Genomic DNA, 19,877 nt, shown 5'->3' with positions numbered 1-19,877 from the left:
GAGAGGCATTATTACGTCCCAAAGTCGGGGCATGATTACCTGTACTCACAACCCACCCCCGGGTCCTTGGTCATGCAGGCTGCGGCCCAAAAGGAAAGACTCCCTCCGTAAGAGGATGGACCTATTGGGCCGTAAGGTTTACACCACGGGGGCATTATAACTCCGCATCGCAAACCAGCAGGCGATGCTGAGTAGGTATGCCTTTAACATCTGGCAGGCCGTCAAAAACTTCTGAGACAGACTCCCTGTGGAGGACCGTCAGGAGTTCGCGGCTGTTGCCTCAGAGGGCAAAGTCATCTCGTGAACCACTCTCCAGGCGGCTCTGGACACTGTGGATTCAGCAGCCCGCACGATGGCAACTGGTGTCGTTATGCGTCGGGGGGCATGACTCCACGTCTCGGGAATTCCCCCGGATGTGCAGCATACAATTCAGGACTTGCCCTTTGAGGGCAAAGCTCTGTTCTCGGAGCACACCGACTCTAGGCTCCATACCCTGAAGGACACTAGGTCCACCCTGAAGTCCTTGGGCATCCACACGCCGGCTCCACAGCGGCGACAGCTGCCCTATAGGCAGCAGGGAAGGGCGCAGCCCCAGGTCCCCCATGGGGATTACTGGAGGTGCCGTCCCCGGGCCTCCGGTGGAGGTTCCGGGGCGGCCGCACACCCTCAGGGGGCTAGGGGTCGATGTTGTCGCCCCAGGACCGATACCCAGCGCGAAGGTCCTCATGGTCCTTCCCATCAGGGCAAGCCTCAGTTTTGACGCCTCGTTCGAGAGTCCCATACCAATCTCCTTCCCTGGCCCCCTGTTTGGTGCTAGGCTATCCCTTTTTGCCCATGCTTGGACCTTAATAACTTCAGATGCCTGGGTTCTGAACATTGTAAGTGCAGGCTACTCTATCCCTTTCCTAGGCCCGCCACCCTCAAATCCCCCTTTGCCGTCTCTAGTAAGGGACACTCCTCACGAACACATCCTCTGTCAGGAGGTGTCTGCGCTCCTCGAAAAAGGAGAGATAGAGGAGGTTCTCTGCAGCTGCGAGGAAGGGTTTTTTACTACTGTTATTTTGTTGTCCCCAAACCGAAGGGAGGGGTCCGTCCCATCTTGGACCTCCAAGATCTAAACAAGGTGGTAGTAAAACACAAGTTCAGAATGGTGACCCTGGCTTCGGTCATACCAGTGCTACAATTAGGAGACTGGTACGTGACTCTCGACCTCAAGGATGTGTACTTCCACGTGGCAATCAGACCCAGCCACAGGAGGTTCCTCAGGTTTATGGTGGGCCAACACCATTTTCAGTTTACGGTGCTCCCTTTTGGTTTATGTACGGCACCGAGGGTATTCACGAAATGCATGGCAGTGGTTGCTGCATATCTCCGCAAACAAGGGGTGCACGTGTTTCCGTACCTCGATGACTGGCTGATCCAAGGTCGCTAGTACGGGCAGGTAGAAACTCACATGGCACTCACAAGAGCCCTTTTCCTAAGGTTAGGACTCCTGATAAATATCGAGACGTCATCCCTGACTCCCTCGCAACAGATAGAATTTGTGGGAGCCCTCCTCAATTCGAGGGTGGCAAGGGCGTTCCTACCCAAGAGCAGGTTCCTCTCCATAGTGGAGCTGATCTCGGGGCTAACTCGGTCCCCTATAACGACCCCTCGGGTCTGCTCCAGGCTCCTAGGCCATATGGCGGCGTGTACGTACACAGTCCGCCATGTCAGGTTGCGGATGAGACCCATGCAGGCATGGTTGGTGAAGGCCTTTAGCCAGTCCAGGGGTCTTTGGGACTCGATAATTACGGTGCCCAAAGTAATTCTGGACTCCCTCCTATGGTGGACCCAGGAACCTGTGGTATGCAGTGGGGTCTCTTTCAATACTCTCCCTGACGCTGGTCACTGATGTGTCCGACATGGGCTGGGGAGCGCACCTGGGGCGACACAGAACTCAAGGCCTTTGGTCCCCCTCCGAGCGAACCCTACACATAAACGTCCGGGAATTGCGGGCGGTGAGGCGAGCCTGCAAAGCCTTCCTGCCAAGGCTCGCCCACCGCTCGATCCTGGTTCGTATGGACAACACAGCGGCGGTATTTTACCTCAACAAGCAGGGTGGGGCACGTTCACCTCCCCTCTGCAAAGAGGCCCTGCAACTTTGGCATTTGTGTGTCACGCACGGCATCACACCTCAAGCGGAATACCTCCTGGGGTGCAAAAACCTGCTAGCAGACACGCTGAGCAGATCCTTTGGAGCCCACGAGTGGACCCTCAAGGACTCTGCTCTCTGCCAGGTTTTCCGCAGGTGGGGTTATCCCCACCTAGACCTGTTCGCCTCGGCAAGCAATGCCAAGTGCATGAACTACTGTTCCCTGCTGGGACTGGGGAAATATTCCCAGGGGGATGCCCTGACGACCGTGTGGCCAGAGGGCATCCTCTATGCCTTTCCCCCGTTTCCCCTAATTTCCAGGGTATTGACCAGGGCGAGGACATTTCGGTCCTCGATCATTCTCATAGCCCCCAGGTGGCCCAGACAGTTCTGGTTCCCCATCCTGGTGGACATGCTTGTCCAGGACCCAATAGCACTCTCTCCAGTCTGGGATCTGCTAACTCAACCCTGGGGCAAGGGGATCATGGTTCACCCGGATCTCCGGTCTCTCCATCTAACGGCATGGTTTATCTGTGGTTGAACCAACCTGAAAGGGAATGTTCCCAAGAGGTTCAGATGGTTCTCCTCAGTAGCAGGAAACCCTCTACTAGACGGTCGTACGCGGCCAAGTGGCGGCGCTTCTCATCTTGGGTGTCCCGGAGAGGAGTACACCCGTTCTCGGCTCCTATCCCAACTATTCTTGACTACCTTTTCCAGCTTCGGTCTAGTGGCCTATCTTTCTCTTCTATCAAAGTCCATGTGGCATCTCTCTCCGCCTTCCATGTTGGTATGGCAGGAGTCTCCCTTTTCTCTAACCCAGTGGTTAAACGGTTTCTTACTGGCCTGGAAAAGCTGTACCCCTCAGTGAGGGCCCTGCTTCCCACCTGGGACCTTAACGTGGACCTCCACAGGCTTATGCTACCTCCCTTTGAACTGCTGGCCATGTGTTCCCTGCTGCACCTTTCATTGAAGGTTGCCTTTATCGTGGCCATTACATCGGCTCAAAGGGTGTCAGAACTAAGAGCGCTAACTATAGACCCGCCCTACCTTGTCTTTTCCAATAACAATGTAAGGCTACGGCCTCATCCAGCCTTCCTTCCGAAGGTGGTATCACCATTCCTCCTGTCCCAGGAGATTTATCTCCCGGTGTTTTTCCCAAAGCCCCACGTCTCCTCTAAGGAGCGGGCTCTGCACTCTCTGGACGCCAAGCGGGTGCTGGAGTTCTACATTGATAGGACCAGGCCATTCCGTAAATCACAACAGTTGTTTATTGCATTCAGGGACAGGGTCAAAGGGTCACCTATTTCCACGCAAAGGTTATCAAGATGGGTGGTGCAATGCATTACAGAATGCTATCACCTGGCTGGTAAAACCCCACCCAGGGTGAAGGCACACTCCACCAGGGTGCAGGCATCCTCGGTGGCCTTTGGTGCCCAGGTACCAATCACAGAAATTTGCAGGGCAGCCACCTGGTCTTCCCTTCACACATTTGCAACACACTATGCGCTACCTCAGCAGGCCAGGGAGGATGCAAGGGTGGGCTCTGCAGTCCTCGAATCTGTGATGTAAATATGTTTCTGGTTGTCTTGTTCTTAAATGGTACCTTATCACTGTTGAATTGTTCAAATAAATCAGTTTATTGTTCACCTCACTTCATGACTTTGGTGGCATGACTGCTCCGACCCCTCCTCCGTGGGGTTAGCTTGGTAGTCACCTACTTCGAATGGACATGAGCAATAACTCAAAGAAGAAAAGAACGGTTACTTACCTGTAACTGTTGTTCTTCGAGATGTGTTGCTCATGTCCATTCGACTCCCACCCTACCTCCCCTTCGTCGGAGTGTCCGGCAAGAAGGAACTGAGGTGGAGCAGCGCTGGCAGGGGGTACTTATGTCCTGCCATGGCGGCACCACTCCAGAGGGCACCCTGCCGGCGCTACGGGTACTGCTAGGGAAAACGCTCTGGAAGAGGCGGTGTACGCAGGGCGCACACCTACTTCGAATGGACATGAGCAACACATCTCAAAGCACAACAGTTACAGGTAAGTAACCGTTCTTTTACCTAGCACAGTGGGGCACTTTGATCAGGCTACTGAGTTGCTTTCAAAATATATTCTCTTCTAATGTTACTACTTCTCCCCAGCTGTCCAGCTAGTAACTTGGCCTGGCATTTTGGACTACTTATAGCTCCCAGTGCCTTGTTGTCCCTCTTTCATACAGAAAGGCCCTATTCTGGCGGGAAGGTGCAGTTGCAAGGCTGGGGGTGAGCACTCAACCCCATAGCTGTTGACTGCCCACCAGATGGGAGGGTGCTGCAGGTGAGGCTGCAGCTTTCCTTTGGCCTCTTGCTGGAGACACTGGCAGTGGCTGCTTTCTAGGCCTGGGGGCGCCCTGAGGGGGTGGGAGTGTCAGAGAGGCCTGGCTGCTGGGGCCTGCAGCGACCTGCCAACAGCGCTGCCCTTCCAGCTCCCCTCCCCCTGCTCGCGCAGCCACCCCAGCCCAAGCACACGCCCCTTCCGATTACCAGGCCCCGCCCCTACTGAGCCTAACCATCGCGAGGGTTGTTTCCTCCCTCACGCGAGATTTGCTGGCTCACCCTGGCCACCTTGGCCGAATCCCTTCGGCAATTTTCGTCATTGCCAGGCTGTACCAATCGGCACCAGGAGCGCATCGATGAGCGCGGGCCCCGCGCGACATATGTTTGGGGAGCGGCCCTGGGGTGTGGACGCGGGGGCTGTTTGGCAATAGCGGCCATATGTGCGGGGTGGCGGTTGCGGGGTGGGGCTCGGGGTAACGGATGGGCGTGCGGTGCTCGATTGTTTAGGCCTGGCCATGGCGCCTCTCCTCCCCCCCGCCATGGCTCCCCGTGTCCCTGCTCCTCTCCTCTCAGTGAGCGAAAGTGGCCGCCGCCGCCGTCCCAGCGCCCGCAGCCGCCGCCTCCTCCTCCTCAGCAGCAGCGCGGCCGCCATCTTGGCGAGGCAGGAGTCGAGAGGGCCCCGCGGCAGGAGAGAGGCAGCGCCAGCCCAGGCAACGCAGGGCGAGAGGCCGGGTGGAGAGAGCGGAGGAGCCAGCCCAGGAGACACCCCCAGCCCCCCGCCGCTCCCGCGCCGCAGCCGGGCCCGCCACCCAGGTGAGCTGCAGCGGCGGCCGGGCAAGGGCAGGCTCGGCAGCGGCGGAGAGGCCCTAGATGCGACGGCAGGGCCCCTCCCGGCCAGGCCGCGGCTTCTCCCCCCCGCTAAGCAGCGGCCGCAGCAGCCGGGTCTCTTCTTAAAGGGGCAGGCCTCTTCCCTCCCTCCCCGGGGACACACCCCGATATCAGCGTGGGGGGAGGGGCCGCGGGCACGGCTGGCTTTGGAGGCGGCTTCGGCCCCCAGGGACCCGGCAGGCGCTGCCCCCACCGGGGGGAGGGGCGTGCGCGTCGGCTCGGGGCCATGTGTCCGAGCTCTACTTGTGCGGCACACGTGCCGGGGCGCAGCACGACGCCGCAGCCGGGTGCGAGGTGTAGCCACACCTGCCTGCCATGCACGCGCGGAGCCGGGTCACGCGGGGCTGGGGGCAGCCAGCTCGGCGCGTCGTGTTGGTACGTGCAGCTCACGTTCAACAGTCGTGCAAGCTGGTGCCCGCTGTTGCCCAGCGGTGGGAGTCAGGGTGCATGGCACACCCGTACCTAGTGCATATCGCCGCTGTTGTCAGTCAGGACAGCATGTGCTAATGGCACTTGGAGCACCGACATGCAATAAGTGTTGCACAAAAGCATGTACCGGGAGCTCTTTCATATCTGTACTGAGCTACACGCTCGCACAGTAATACTTCTCCAAACACCATTGTGTGTAGCTAAAGGAGCTAGAACATGTGCCCTATTTATACCTGCAACAAACCCTACTAGCATGTGGCATGCTGGTGTTTACTGTTACACAAGCTAATGCTTCTATATATACAATTGTACTTGCAGGTAGAAGACAGTATAGTTAAAGACAGGCTTTGTACATCTAGTTTGAGTTTAGCCACTTGTAACTTTCCTTGACATCTGTTAGAACAGTAGCTGCAGAGAATGGATAAAGTTTATGTATTTGGTTAATAATTTCCAATAAACAAGTGTCTGTGGTTTGATGTTTATAATCATGGTTGGTGGTGAAAACTTCTTTACTGTTCTCTTTGACTATAGCACAGCTCCATAGAGACAGAGAGACAACTGTCAGACTAAATATAATCACTAAACACCAACTGTGCAATGCTTAATTTGTTCACCCCACACAGTGTCGCTACTTTCAATTTCTGTTAGTCATGGGTGGCAAGAGGGATTTGTAACTGTCCTTATCACATCCCAGATGTGGATCATATTTGTACATTTTGCATGTCATGAAGTAATCTTTCATTTATCATTCAGGTGTCAAATTTCAGTATTCATCTATTTTAGATCTTCTTGGAAGAGTGTGGGGTATTTGGCAAGATGTGCATATTGAAATTGTTTTACTGTGCAGCTGATTTAAATTTCACCAAATGTAGTCAAATTGTCATATATTTGTATTCCAGATTCAGTATCTTAAGAGTTAAAATTATGAGATGTTTGTAAAATCAATTTTACATTGCATCCCATAATGTCCTGTTCTGAGGAGTGATTATTATGAATATGTGATCTAGTTATTAAAATCATAATACTGGAATGAGCTTCATGTAGATGGGTCCCTGCACTCATTCATCAGGTGGGCACAGAGATTGGCTTATGAGGTTCTCATTGCATAATTAGTCTTTGTTGATTAAAAGATAACACATTACATTAAAAAAAGATAAATATTTTGCTCATAAACACACGAGTCAGAGAATGTTGAACTAAGTCTCAGTGATCAAGCTTACTTCTGCCTCTTTGCAAGAGTACATTACTGTGCAATCTACATGTGATTGATATATTATTGAGATATTATACAGTCTTTTCTTTATTTTACTAATATGATCCTATATAGTAAATTTTCATCTATTATCCCTTTTTTCTTTTGCATGCACATGGATATGTGAATAATGTTGCATTATTTTATATAAAACTTTTTTTTTGTTTTTTAGTTTTAACAGTTTTTATTTCCTTTATTTAACAAAATTATATTAACACCGTTTAAACATTACTGTTGTGTGGCTGTACATCCATCCAACATTAAATGTTTTTTCTTAACTTTAGTTGATGCAGTAATGCATTCTTAATGTGCTATGCTGTGGCTCACAAATGATTTTTTTATTGTGGACAAAGACAGTGTCACAGCAAATTCACTGTGGCTGGAGTTTTGGCAGTTAAAATAGACTAGTGATAGTTTAGTCACGTGATTATTTGGAAGTGTCTTGTAAATAAAATGATCTGCAAAGAATAAGTACTGTTAAAATCACAAATGTTTTTACTAAGTAATATACAATCATTTTTTGTCTGTCGTTTACATTGTTAAAGGGGGCAGCTATGTTGCCGAAAGTAGTGTCAGACTTCTCAGTTTAGTGGCTACACTCACATGTAGTAAGGTTTTCTTTTCTCCGCTTGTGTATGTTCCCAGTAATACTCATATGTGTTTGTAATTCCTTTTTATATAATCGGTGGGACTCTGTCCCTGGTTGGATTATCTTGAAGCAATAATAATGAATCCACTGTGTAGATGGCTGATATTAACTAATCAAACTGCAGCTGTATCATAGATTCTACATTCAAAATAGCTAACAGAATTTACTTGATCTTCATCTCACTTAATTCCCTTCTTGGAAAAAAATGCAAAACAGTAATGTAGCACAAGGAAATGTACTATAAAAAGATAATAGTATCAATTTAGCTATTAGGCCATTAATCAGAGAAGGCAAATAAATGATCTTTTTTACTAATTCCAAATGAAAAAGGGGTGAAAAATGTTTTTTGTCAGGGGTGCTAGGCAAGAACTCAAAGTAATTTGTATTAATTCAGGCTCCACATTTTTGAGGACTGAAATTTATAGGTTCATAAAATTACATTTTCCAGCTCCGGTTGAGCAGGAGCATCTCTGTTCTGGGTGGGTGGGAAGCTCCCCCAGCAGTTAACCATTCATATTCCTACTCAAAAGTGATCTTTCCAGATATTTAGAGGATATAATTTGGTTTAGAAAGGAAGCCTAATTAACCTTTTTTTTGGGTGTGAGGTTGGTGGGTTATGACATGATTTGGATTCAATATTAAATGCAGAGGAGGAAAAAACAGCAATCTTTTGGGCTTGTAGAGGTTCTAAGGCATGGAAAAAATATGCAAGGCAAAGATCTTGAAGAAAGAGCCACTGTTGCAACTGGACATACATAAAAATCCTTTGTTTTTGCAGTGAAACATAATTTTAAGTTGCATACATGCCATATTTTGGGCTTCTGGTTTAAATGGACTTCTATTGTAAAAGTATTTTGAAATCAAAGTCAGCAATAGCCAGCAAATATTTGTTTAAACTGGAAAACCCAATGTTTTAAAGCCGATCTTTCTGTGTGCTTCTAGAAGGCAATGTTTGCTGCTGTTCAGTGGAAATAAATGCCAAAATCTTTGAATCCCTTAATATAAAACATGACTAGTTGCTTTCAGAACATGTCCTTGGAGAACTCTTCTCTAGTGCTGACTGTTGACTGACTAGACATTGTAACGGGCAGATTTTAAAGAGAGTGAACAAAATCCCCACCTAAATTATTGTTCAACTAAATAGTGATCTAAAAACAATGGTTGTAGGCAAGATACTTAGAAATTATCTTAAACTTCAAGTGGTTCTCAAAGTGTGTCATGGTGAAGGTTAATCAAGGTTACTCTTAAGGTGGTTGGAACTCTTAAACCCATTGGCACAGTTTCACTTTTTCCTTTTAATAATTTAGAGGATCACGTGATACCAACAAGTAGCTATTATCTGAGCTCCAGTTTGAATCTTTTTATTATCTCCATTTCAAATGCTTGTCTTTGGCACTCTAACCAGGAAAACCACGAAAATAACTTTGTGAACTACCACTGAATACTTTTTAAAGAACTAAGAGAACCTACTAAATGTGATATTAAGACTTATTAAAAGAGCTGGAGCAGATCAGAAAAAAAGCTAAGATGGTGTAGCTGTTTACTCTAAAATATAGACATCAGAGTACCAAACTTTTCCTCAGTAATGAATGATGAGTTTTCAGAAATTTCTCTCCAGTCTTCCTTAGATCAACTAGGTGAAGGAATAAATGGGTTTCAGAATCAGCCAACAGCAGTGGAACAAAGAGTATTGTCATTTGAAACAGACCCAAAATAACAGAGGTTCTCTGTGGCACCTTGAAAATAGCTACCTACTTACTGATGTGGATGAGACTGAACACATTAAAAATAGTAAATCAAAAAGTACTCATACCTTGAATTGCCTGGAAGGAGTGGAAAACTTTTTCTAGATGGTTCAGAAAACTGACTAGATTGACAAAAAGGTCTAAGTCTAAACATAAAAGTCCAGTAAGAGCTCATTTGTGCAAGAAATCACAATGTTCACCTATCTACCTACATAGCTTTAATTTGAAGACATTTTACTTTTTCATATGCAAAAAGCTATAATTTGCCTGGGAAAATTTTCCCCATTTGCAGTGACAGAGAACAGCATTCAATCCAGCAAGGAAACTATTCAGAGATGATGATTTTAAATATAGATAATGTTGTATCCAGCAACCCCCAAAAGCTTTAAAGGTACAAATTTGAAAAATTCATAACTTCTACAAGGCTTTTTCAACAGACTTAAGAAATATGTAACTAGGAGTGATAAGGCACCCTTTTGTGAAAATGTAATGCAGACATATACTTAAAAAGGGCAGTATATTTAGGTGAAAGATATTTCAATATTTTTACTTACTACTCATGCTTTTCACTCATATGTTAATAGGGAACAGTATAATATAGGTTGGAGCTCCGTGGTCCAGCACCCTGGGGACCTGACTGGTTCTAAACGAGGGAATTTGCCAAACCAAGGGAGGTCCCCTGCCACAAGCTCTCCAGCCCAACAACCCTCTCCACCAGCTCCACTTCCAGTCCAGTTGACTCTCCTACCTTTGGCCCGGCTGAGCAGCTGGACCTGGCCAGGCCCCCTACCCACTACACTTTGCTGGGGCTGCTGCGGGCTCCTAGCCCTGCTGCCACATGTCAGCCAAGGCTGTCGCGGACTGACACCCCTGGACTAGAGTCTCCCAGGGCCATCTGTGGTCCTGCCAGACCATGGGTGTTGCTGGACCAGAATGTCCCAGTTTAGGGAGGTACAATCTGTACAGTAGAGTCCCTGTCATCCGACGTAAACAGGACCGACACATGGTCGGATTACTGAATATGTTGGATGATAGGGACTGCTGCCGAGGAAGAAGCGGCCCTGGCAGGAGCCCCATCAGCTGCTCCTAGGGAGCATGGGGACAGCTGCTGCTGCCGGGGAAGAAGCGGCAGGAGCCGCATGAGCGGCTCCAGGGCACGGGGCGGGAGAACAGCCCCACTCGCTGCTCCGTTGTCCCAGGCAGGAGCAGCAGCAGCTGCTCCAAGAGAGTGATGGGGCAGCAAGCGGGGCCGTAGTCCCCGCCCGCGCTGTATCCGACCCTGCAGCTCCTGGGGACAAAGTCCCCGGGGGCTGCAGGGTTGGATACAGCGGAGTGTCGTATTACCGGAAGTCGGATAATCCGGACTCCACTGTACTTCTAAGTGAGAGAAGTTTTTAATTTCCATGTAGCCCTATACACTGTACTAATTGGGGGGAGAAGAGAGAGAGGGGCAATGTCTGTGATGCTTTCAGAGATACTTATAGCTGGGAGTCAGCTTACCACCACCTGCCTCCAGAGCAAGGTAGTCTTGTCTATGCACACTAATTGTTAGTTCCCTAACAAAACCACCCTCTTAGTCATTCTCCTCTGGGATTCATCGGTCCTGCCTATGCCTTTCAGGACTATGACTTCAAAGTGTCCCTCTGTGGTAGCCAGCCCCAATCGCTGAATACCTGCGGAAATCCCATATCCTCTGTTGCCAAAGGAACAGCATACCACAGTTTACCAGTTTTACCTTAGAGCACCACTCCTGTAATATTCACAGAGTTTAGTTCAGTTATAAAACAAAAGGAAAGAATTTAAGAGAGGTTGGAGATTCGAATAAAAACCAGTATGAGAAATGGGAGCAAATGATAATGTATGAAACTAACATCACAGCACACATTCTGAAGCAGGGTGGGCAATAAGAAGACAGTGGCTCACCAAGGTTAGCCCCTAGTAGGCTGCCACTACATTTACCTGTGCCTGTCATTCACTGACTGTGAATCGCTGTTCCTGGTTCATGGGAGCTGCGGAAAGTGGCATGGACCTGGACACTGCTTCCTGCAGCTCCCATTGGCTGGGAACAGTGATCTGTAACCAATAGGACCTGCGAGCGCATGTAGTGAAGTAGATAAATCCAACAGTGGCGGCCCACCAGGGGCTTGCTCTGGCAAACCAGATCTGGTCTGTGGGCTGATATTTACTCCTCCACTGTTCTAAAGTGTAAATTTAACTAACAAGTTATCCTCCTGGCTAAAGAAGCTTCTCACCCAAAGTTCTTTCCACTGTTTTTCACCAGTTGAGGTGCGAGCCTTTCTCATAAAATCAAGCCTGCTGACAGTTTGTCTCTTCAGACTGATGGAGTACATATGGGTTCCTCTGTACTCCGGATACAGTTTCAAAAGTTCATTGTGTGACTCCTAAACCTGATGATACTTGCTGTTTGTCTTCCTATTATCCTCTCGTTGAAGATTTCACAATCCTTCACTGGCATTCAGTTCAGATTTGTGTGTTGAGGTCTGTTGTGAACCATGTAATCAGAGAAACATTTCTTGTTTGAAAGAGAGCCTGCTTTTCACTTTTACTGGTGTCCAATGCTAGACACCAATCTTAAGAACATTATTTTTAAGTACGTATATGTAACGACTTTATATCTGTACGTGCATTTTTGCCATGATCTTGTTGACTAGAGTGACAGTCTTTCATTAGAGATCTCACACAGTGTGCTTTACATTTTAGTTCATCAGATACCAGAACCAGGGGATCTTTTAACCTTAGGACAGTTGGCATCAAGAAGTCCTTGGGTTATAATATCAAATATCATTGATACTTCTCTTATAGATTATTCAGAGCATCTTTCTCTGTATCCTTTTCTTATGGTCCTACTGTTGATCTTACATCCGGTGACAGCTGTGATATAGGGATGAATGAAGTTTACTGCTCTCACTTGTGGGTATTTTTACTGTACTAGTATGTAATAACCAAATTAAAAACATTAAATGACATTCAAATTTTGCCATTCTTAACTTGTTAAACATTAGACACAATCAGCAAATATCAGTCCTTTCTCCCCTCTTTTTACACCCAAGTATATTTCTAAGAGGCAGAAGTTTTACATTATTTTTATCACTGTCAGTCAGTTGACAGTCTCTATGAATGTGTTGTGTAAGTTGGGGGAAAAAAAAAGTTCCATGATAAATTCAGTGATGGGACCATTTCTTTTGTCTATAGTATGACTGAAAAATGGTTTAATGAATTTGTCCTCATCAGAGTGTTAGTATGTTTAAGAACACTGTTAAATTCAAAAAAATTATTTGGTTATTCAGCAAGCAAAAGATTGATTACCCAGTATAATTGAATTGAGGAGGGTATTCTAGCAACCAACATATGTAAAACTTATTTAGACAAGAACACCTGTCATAAATAGATTCAATATAATGTAGCCTTCTACTTGTTTTCATACAAATCCTGTAAGTAGACTATAAATGGATTTAACATCTAATAAAAATAAGTTCTCTTCTGCCTCAAGTGTGGAAGTGGATATTACTCTAATTTAGGAAATACATCTAAATACTTTGGAACACAATTGTTCAACTGAAAAAAAAAATTGGGTGTACAAGTATTTGATGTATGCCAGAATACACACTTATTACTGTGTAATAAAAATTACCCTTTGTGGTTACTACAGTTTTTTGAAGACTAGAGCAGAATAAACTTGAACCTCTTTAATCCAGCACCCCTCGGAAACAGAGTACACCAAGCTAAAGTTTTGCCAGGCCAGGAAGGGTGCTGTGGGGCCTGGGTGTCAGAGTGTGGGTGCACTTAACTGCCGCCCTGATCCTGGGAGGACAGGTGGCTTGGCGCTCTCCACTGCTCCCAAGCACAGCTCCCCACCAAAAGCTTCTGGGGAAGCGACTCTTCATGTTGCCGTTCCCCAAAATGGGGGGCGGGGGAGTAGCAGTGCACAGAGTCCCTTCTGTACTACAGGAGTTCCCAGATTAGGGACACCCAAAGTATGGCATTTCAAGTGTATTAACTATTGCTTTCTAGTGCACTGCCTGAGAATCTTAATATTTGGCGTATGTACACCCCTCTAGATATCTGTTTCTATTACAGGCAGTCCCCGAGTTACGCAGATGCGACTTATGTCGGATCCACAGTTACGAACGGGGATTTTCTCGCCCCGGAGGACTGGAGTGGCGGGACGCCTGGTCCCGCCGCCCGCCTCCTCCGGGGCGAGAAAAGCTGCTCCCCGTCTCCCTGGTCTGCTGGGGGAGCCAGCAGACCAGGGAGACGGGGAGCAAAGCGGCGGAGGACCCAGGCCGGACCCGCGGCGCTGATCTGGAAGCGCTGCGGGTCTGGCCCGGGTCTTCCGCCGCTTAGCTCAGCGTCTCCCTGGTCTGCAGACCAGGGAGACGCCGAGCAAAGCGGCGGAGGACCTGGGCCAGACCGGGGCGCTGATCTGGAAGCGCCGTGGTCCGGCCTGGGTCCTCCGCCGCTTTGCTCCTGCGTCTCCCTGGTCTGCTGGGGGGGGTACAGCTAGGCACCGCTCCTTGGCACTACTGGACCAACCCGGCAGCACCCCAGCTGCTCTGCCCCAGGAGTCCTGATTCAGCCGCTGCTGATCAGTTTCAGCAGCGGCTGAATCAGGACGCCTGGGGCAGAGCAGCTGGGGTGTGCTGCTGGGTTGCTCCAGTAGCGCCGAGGAGCGGCCACGCTACTGGACCAACCCAGCAGCACCCGAGCTGCTCTGCCCCAGGCGTCCCCAAGTCAGCCGCTGCTGAAACTGACCAGCGGCTGACTACAGGAAGCCCGAGGCAGAGTTGCTCTGCCCCGGGCTTCCTGGAATCAGCTGCTGATCAGTTTCAGCAGCAGCTGACTTGGGGACGCCTGGGGTTCTTAAGTTGAATCTGTATGTAAGTCGGAACTGGTGCCCAGATTCAGCCGCTGTTGAAACTGATCAGTTTCAGCAGCGGCTGAATCTGGATGCCAGTTCCGACTTACATACAGATTCAACTTAAGAACAAACCTACAGTCCCTATCTTGTATGTAACCCGGGGACTGCCTGTATATTCAATAATTGTTCCCATCACACATTATATATGGGAGGATGCTTTAGTGCTGTGTTTAAAATTTGGGTTAGATGAAATTCTCCCAATTTACAGATTAGCAAAAAATCTAAAAACTCCAATTCTGTCCTTAGGGAAGAAAAGTGTGTAGTTGATATCTGGTGGCTATTAAACTCAAAAAGTAAAGATTCTACTTTCTAAAATTACTGATTTCATATCTGGAGAAAGTTTGTTCAAAGGCTGAAAAACCCTCAAAATATTTAACTTTTCAGGCACTGAGACTACTAAGTGTATATATCTTAAGTTATCTCTCTCTCTATATATATATTAGACAATTGTGCATCTATGTGTGGGCGAATTGGTTCAAGAACTCCTAAATGGTTAGAGCTAGGACCACCAAATTTGCTATGCAGCTTCCTCTTATCCTACCTTAAAGCAAGGTCAGAGTTTGGTTGTGCCAGGAAAATGAGATGTGCCTGGTATTTGATTGTTTTCTATAACCTGTGAGGGGAGAGAGAGAGAAGGGATGGGATCCTCATAATTACCACTGGGGCCAGCAAGCACAGGAGAGAGCAATTCTGCAGAGTCGCCACTAGGGGCAATTGTACCACCAATAAATTGGCCAGCTGGGATAGAGCTCTGCCATCTTGCCTGTCACTGGTAAATGGTCTCCTTGCCTCAAATCTTTTGCCTTTGAACTGCATGCCCCTTCTCCCCCTCCCTCTCAGGAGCACCACTGGGTCCAGCCAGCTGAGCCCTGACTTCACCACACAGGACCCACTGGTGATGCCCTCCTAGCCTGGCCACTGCATGCCAGCCTGTGTGAGTCCTCCCTTACTCCAACCTCCTGGGCTGGGCCTGAGTAGTACTAGCAGGGGAGGCCTGAGTGGACCCATCCCCTTCTCCCCCCCGGGACGGGTCCAGGGAGCACTGATGGGGATGGCTTGCGTGGCTCTCCTTGTCCCCCCCGTTCCAGGCCCAAGGGGCTCTGGTGGGGAGGCCCGGGCCAGCCCCTCTCTCCAAGCTGAGACCGCTCCCTACATTCCTGGCCCACCACCCCAAGCTCTGAGCCCTCCCCCCACCATCCAGACCCCTACCTGGCCAACCCAGTGCACGCCAATGGGGAGGCCTGCTGATCTGGGCAGTGCCGGGTAAGTTTGTTAGTTACCTATATTTGGGACAATGATGGATGATGTATTCATATTACAATGATTGTATACTTCACATGCCAATGGTAACTAAGGGGGATATGAAACTGACTTTTAAAATTATACAGTTTAAAATGATCAGGTCTGCAGAACTTGAATCCAAGAGTTTTAAAAGAGCTGGTTGAGGAGCTCTCTGGAACAGTGTTCCCTTTAAAATTTTCCATCCATGAGCAGAGTGAGTTTTGTCTTGTGCATTAGCAGGGCTCCACGATAGTGGCGAAAACCACTTGCCATCCCTGCACCACGCATGCATGAGACCCGCACTGTGCATGCGCGGACCACTGGTGAATGGGGCATCCGGCTGAAATCTTCTCACCACGGGCGAGAAGATAAGCGTATTTGTTGAGCCCTGTGCATTAGTATTTATGTCATGTGCACCCAAGTTATTAACAAATATCTTACAAATATCTTACTAACCCTCTTCCTTTTCCTCTCTGCTGCCCCCCACCCCCACCCCTCACGCTCCTCTGCTGTGTTGGCGCCTGCCCTTCTTGCTCCCCTCAGTCCTCCTGGGACTTGCCCCCTCCCCATCCTTTCTGACTCCTGAACCTGTCCTTGTTCCCCCTGTGCCCACCCCTCCTCCAGCCCCACTGTTATCTGTAGCTGACCCTCCTCATCCCCTCTGGTAACACCTCCCTTTACTCACCTGCCCTGCCTCTCTCCTCAGCCCTCTGGCGCCTGTCCCTTCTCTGACTGCGTCTACCCTTCTGCTTCACCCCCAAAATTCCCCTGGTACTTGCAGACTCTTGTGAACTACCCTTCTCCTTTAGACCAGCATACCTCAGCTGGATAGCAGATGTTATGAATGGCTGTAGGAATGGCAGAGCAAATGTTGATGGGGTTTCCTTTCTTGTATGGGCTAAAGCATGCCCGCAGGATTCAACTGACAACATTAAGACTGTGTCTACAGTAAAATTGTGCTTTTGTAACATTCATCTGATCCACTCATAAAAAAAATAAATGAATGATGTCTACTCAGCAACATTTGTCAAGCTTACACTGTCTGATGCTTCTGTATGTGAATGTGCATGTTCTTATGTCCACCGTGTGTGTCTCAGTGGCAGCGTATGGTGTAATTTCCTTGCATCAGAGGGAGGTGGAATTTGATGGGAAAGGTGTGAGCACGAATCTCTTCTCCAGGATGGCTCACTGTACAACATTGTGCAGAATATGGGGGAGAGGCAGGATTGAGTCAAGAGTGGAAAGAGTGAGGAAGTCTCCAGTTCTGAAGTAGGGATGTTAAATTGCGAGTAATTGACTAATTGAATAGTTGATGCATTTTCCATCGACTATTTGATTAGTCGATAGGGCGCCTCTGCCTTTGAAGTGTAGCAACAGCGTTAGGCCTGTTGCTACACTTCAAAGATGAAAGTGCTGGGGGGAGCCTGGGATCAGCTGGGGACTCCCCCACTGACCCCAGACTCCATGCAGTGCTGCTGCTTTGAAACACTGCGGGGAGCCCAGTGTCAGGCTCCACACAGCGTTTCAAAGCAGCAGTGCCAGACTGAGCCCAGGGTATGGCCCCAGGCTGCACGTGGCGTTTCAAAGCAGCAGCGCCGTGTGGAGCCTGGGGTATGGCCTCAGGCTGCACGCAGCATTGCTGCTTTGAAGTACCGCCACCTTGTCCCCCCCCCCGCCCCCCGCTGCATCTTTCTGATAGAGGCAGCAATGGGGTAGGGTGAGCAACTAGTCAAACAGCCTGTTGACTGTTGGATAAGCATTTACTTTATTGGATAGTCGGCTCGTCGACTAGCCCTTCACATCCCTAATCTGAATCCTTCTAACCTATCTCTCTGTTCTAGTAAAGCTATTGTATTAGCAGGGCTTGACAAATCTGTGTATCTATTCGCCTGAGGCGAGTAGATTTCAGCCAGTTGCCCCGTTCACCGGTGGCGCGCACATGCGCAGTGCAGGGCTGGCCAGTGGATTTTGCCGCAGTTTGTCGAGCCCTGTATATTTGGTTTGGGTGGCTGTTGCAGTTTGGAACTAGATTAGTGGCCATCAAATGAATTGGATTTAGGCCTTAAAAGTCATGGTGTTTGAAAGAACATGATATGATGATAAAGCCACATCATACAGAAGCACTTTGTTGTGAGTGAGAGAGAGATACTGACAGTTGAAATACAGGAGGCCCCTGCTTTGCGACGGCCCGATTTAAGATCCCCGCACTTACGATCTCTTCTGTAAGTGCGGAAGGGGCTGAAATCCCCCGACTTACATCCTCGGACCCGCAATTACAAGGGCATACAACACCTGTCATAAATGTGGGCTTGAGTTACGATGCTCCTGACTTGTGACGCTATCTCCGGAACCGATCACGTTGCAAGTCGGGGGCAGCCTGTAGCTAAGATCACTGTTCAATGTTGATGACAGAGTACTGTGCAAAGCATATGGTATGTAGTGCAAATCAGTATTACACTGTAAACAATATATAGCTATAGAGAGATGGTGCCCCTTCTCCCGCTCCCTCCTCTGCTGATAATACACTGGACTGGGAGTCAGTAGGTCTGGGTTTTATCCCTATCTTTGCCACTGACCTGCTGTGTGATCTTGCGCAAATCACTTCCCTTCTGTTTGCCTTTACACCTTTGTATTTATCTTGTCTAGTTAGATTAAGTTCTTTGGTATGTGGACTGTCTCTTGCTATGTGTTTATGCAGTGTCTAGCACAATGGGGCCTTTGGGCATTACCATATACATATATATCACTAGTTACAACATATATGAAATTATATTATGGCAAAGTACTGGATATCACATTTGTTGCAACTAAGAACACTTAAGTGTATGAATTCTGGTGAAGTATTCCAATTAATGGAAGCCTAGTAGGCAATAACTTAGTAATGCCATACTGCTCAATCAGGTTCTCATTTCCAAATCATCAGGGGTGTGATCGTGCCCCCTCCCTCGGTCTGATCCGGGGTGCGGTCAGCCATTTTCCCAGCCGGTTAATTTATCTCTGCACATCGGATCCTATCACGTTCACCTTTTTCTCGGTTGGGGGAAGGAAGAGGGGCCTGGGCCCGCCCTCACTCACAGGCCCCAGCCCAGGGCCCTAAGGACTGAGACTGCGCTCCAGTCTCGGTCCAGCTGGCAGGGTCGTGCCCCTAAACGCGCCAGCCCACGGGCTGTTTCACCGCCCTGCCCTGGGCTACTTCCTTCCTCCCCCACCCCTCTGCGGGGGTATCTTTACTCACGGCGTCTGAGCGCCCTGGGGAGACGTTCACGAGGACATCCAGATCCCTCCACTCTCCAGCAGTCCAGGTAGTCTCCTCCTCTCTCTCCTGCCTCTCACGGCTTGGAGGGTTTTGAAGTTCCCGCCGCACCGGGAGGGGTTTACGCGCCCCGCCCCCGCGCCGTCTGGCGTGTTGCGTCGCCCCCCCCCCCTTTCCGTTCCACTGGCGGGGCGGAGGCAGCCTCAGCTGCGCTGCGGCGTCTCCAGCTGCACACAGCCGGCATGCGTTTTGTGGTGGTGCTAATCAGCTGAGCCGCAGCTTGGGAGCAACCGGCGCACAGCCGGTATGCGCATCGCGGTGCCTCTGAGAGGGCGCAGAATCCCGGGCGTTGAGTGCGGGGTCTCAGTACCCCATCATAAGGGGACACAGAAGTCTACTCTACACTCAAGTTTGTAAGAGGATGATATGAAACTTTCCATATGCCGGATGTCCATTAACAGACCATCAATCATCATTTTAGATTCCACATTAATGAAACCTGATGTTACTGTGGTAAATAGTCACAGAAAATCTGCTAGTGAAAGAAAGAAAAAATAAGCTGTAAACACCCCCACTCAAAAAAACAGCCATAGAAATATTGAAAGGAAAAGGAAATCAAAATTTGAGAGTCACTCCAGGGAGACACCATTAGAAATCTTAAATGACTCATCTGATCGCTATCCATAGCTCATGCTCATCTTTAAGGGAGAACACCATTGTGACATCATTGCACACCTACCAACTAATCCGCACTGGATCTAGTGTAACTGTTCAACAGTAGCGGTTATCTTGTTTCAGTACGATGAAGGAGTGATGTACAATTAAAAAAACTAATCACAGTGGTGGGGAAAATATCCAGGCACTTGAGGCTGTCTCTGTAAGTGCAGCTGTTGTACCAATAAAAGCAAGCAGGATCTTATGAGGGGGATAAGGCAAAAAGCCACATTTATTGTAAAGATAATAAAAAAATAAAGAAAAGATAGAAGTAAACA

General features: G+C 48.7%; 1 protein-coding gene across 1 annotated transcript in view; it reads left to right on the top strand.

The window, feature by feature from the left end:
* The first annotated feature begins 4,783 nt into the window (after positions 1-4,783).
* INO80 (INO80 complex ATPase subunit) overlaps positions 4,784-19,877 on the top strand; it is a 147,461-nt gene continuing 132,367 nt past the window's right edge. The window contains exon 1 of the mRNA XM_075927122.1: positions 4,784-5,262. The gene's annotated coding sequence lies outside the window, so the exon portion shown is untranslated. The remainder of the gene's footprint in view (positions 5,263-19,877) is intronic.

Source organism: Pelodiscus sinensis, chromosome 4, assembly GCF_049634645.1.
Source record: "Pelodiscus sinensis isolate JC-2024 chromosome 4, ASM4963464v1, whole genome shotgun sequence".
NCBI lineage: Eukaryota > Metazoa > Chordata > Testudines > Trionychidae > Pelodiscus > Pelodiscus sinensis.
The sequence above is the reverse complement of the archived record's forward strand: the minus strand, read 5'-3'. Positions and strand labels throughout refer to the sequence as shown.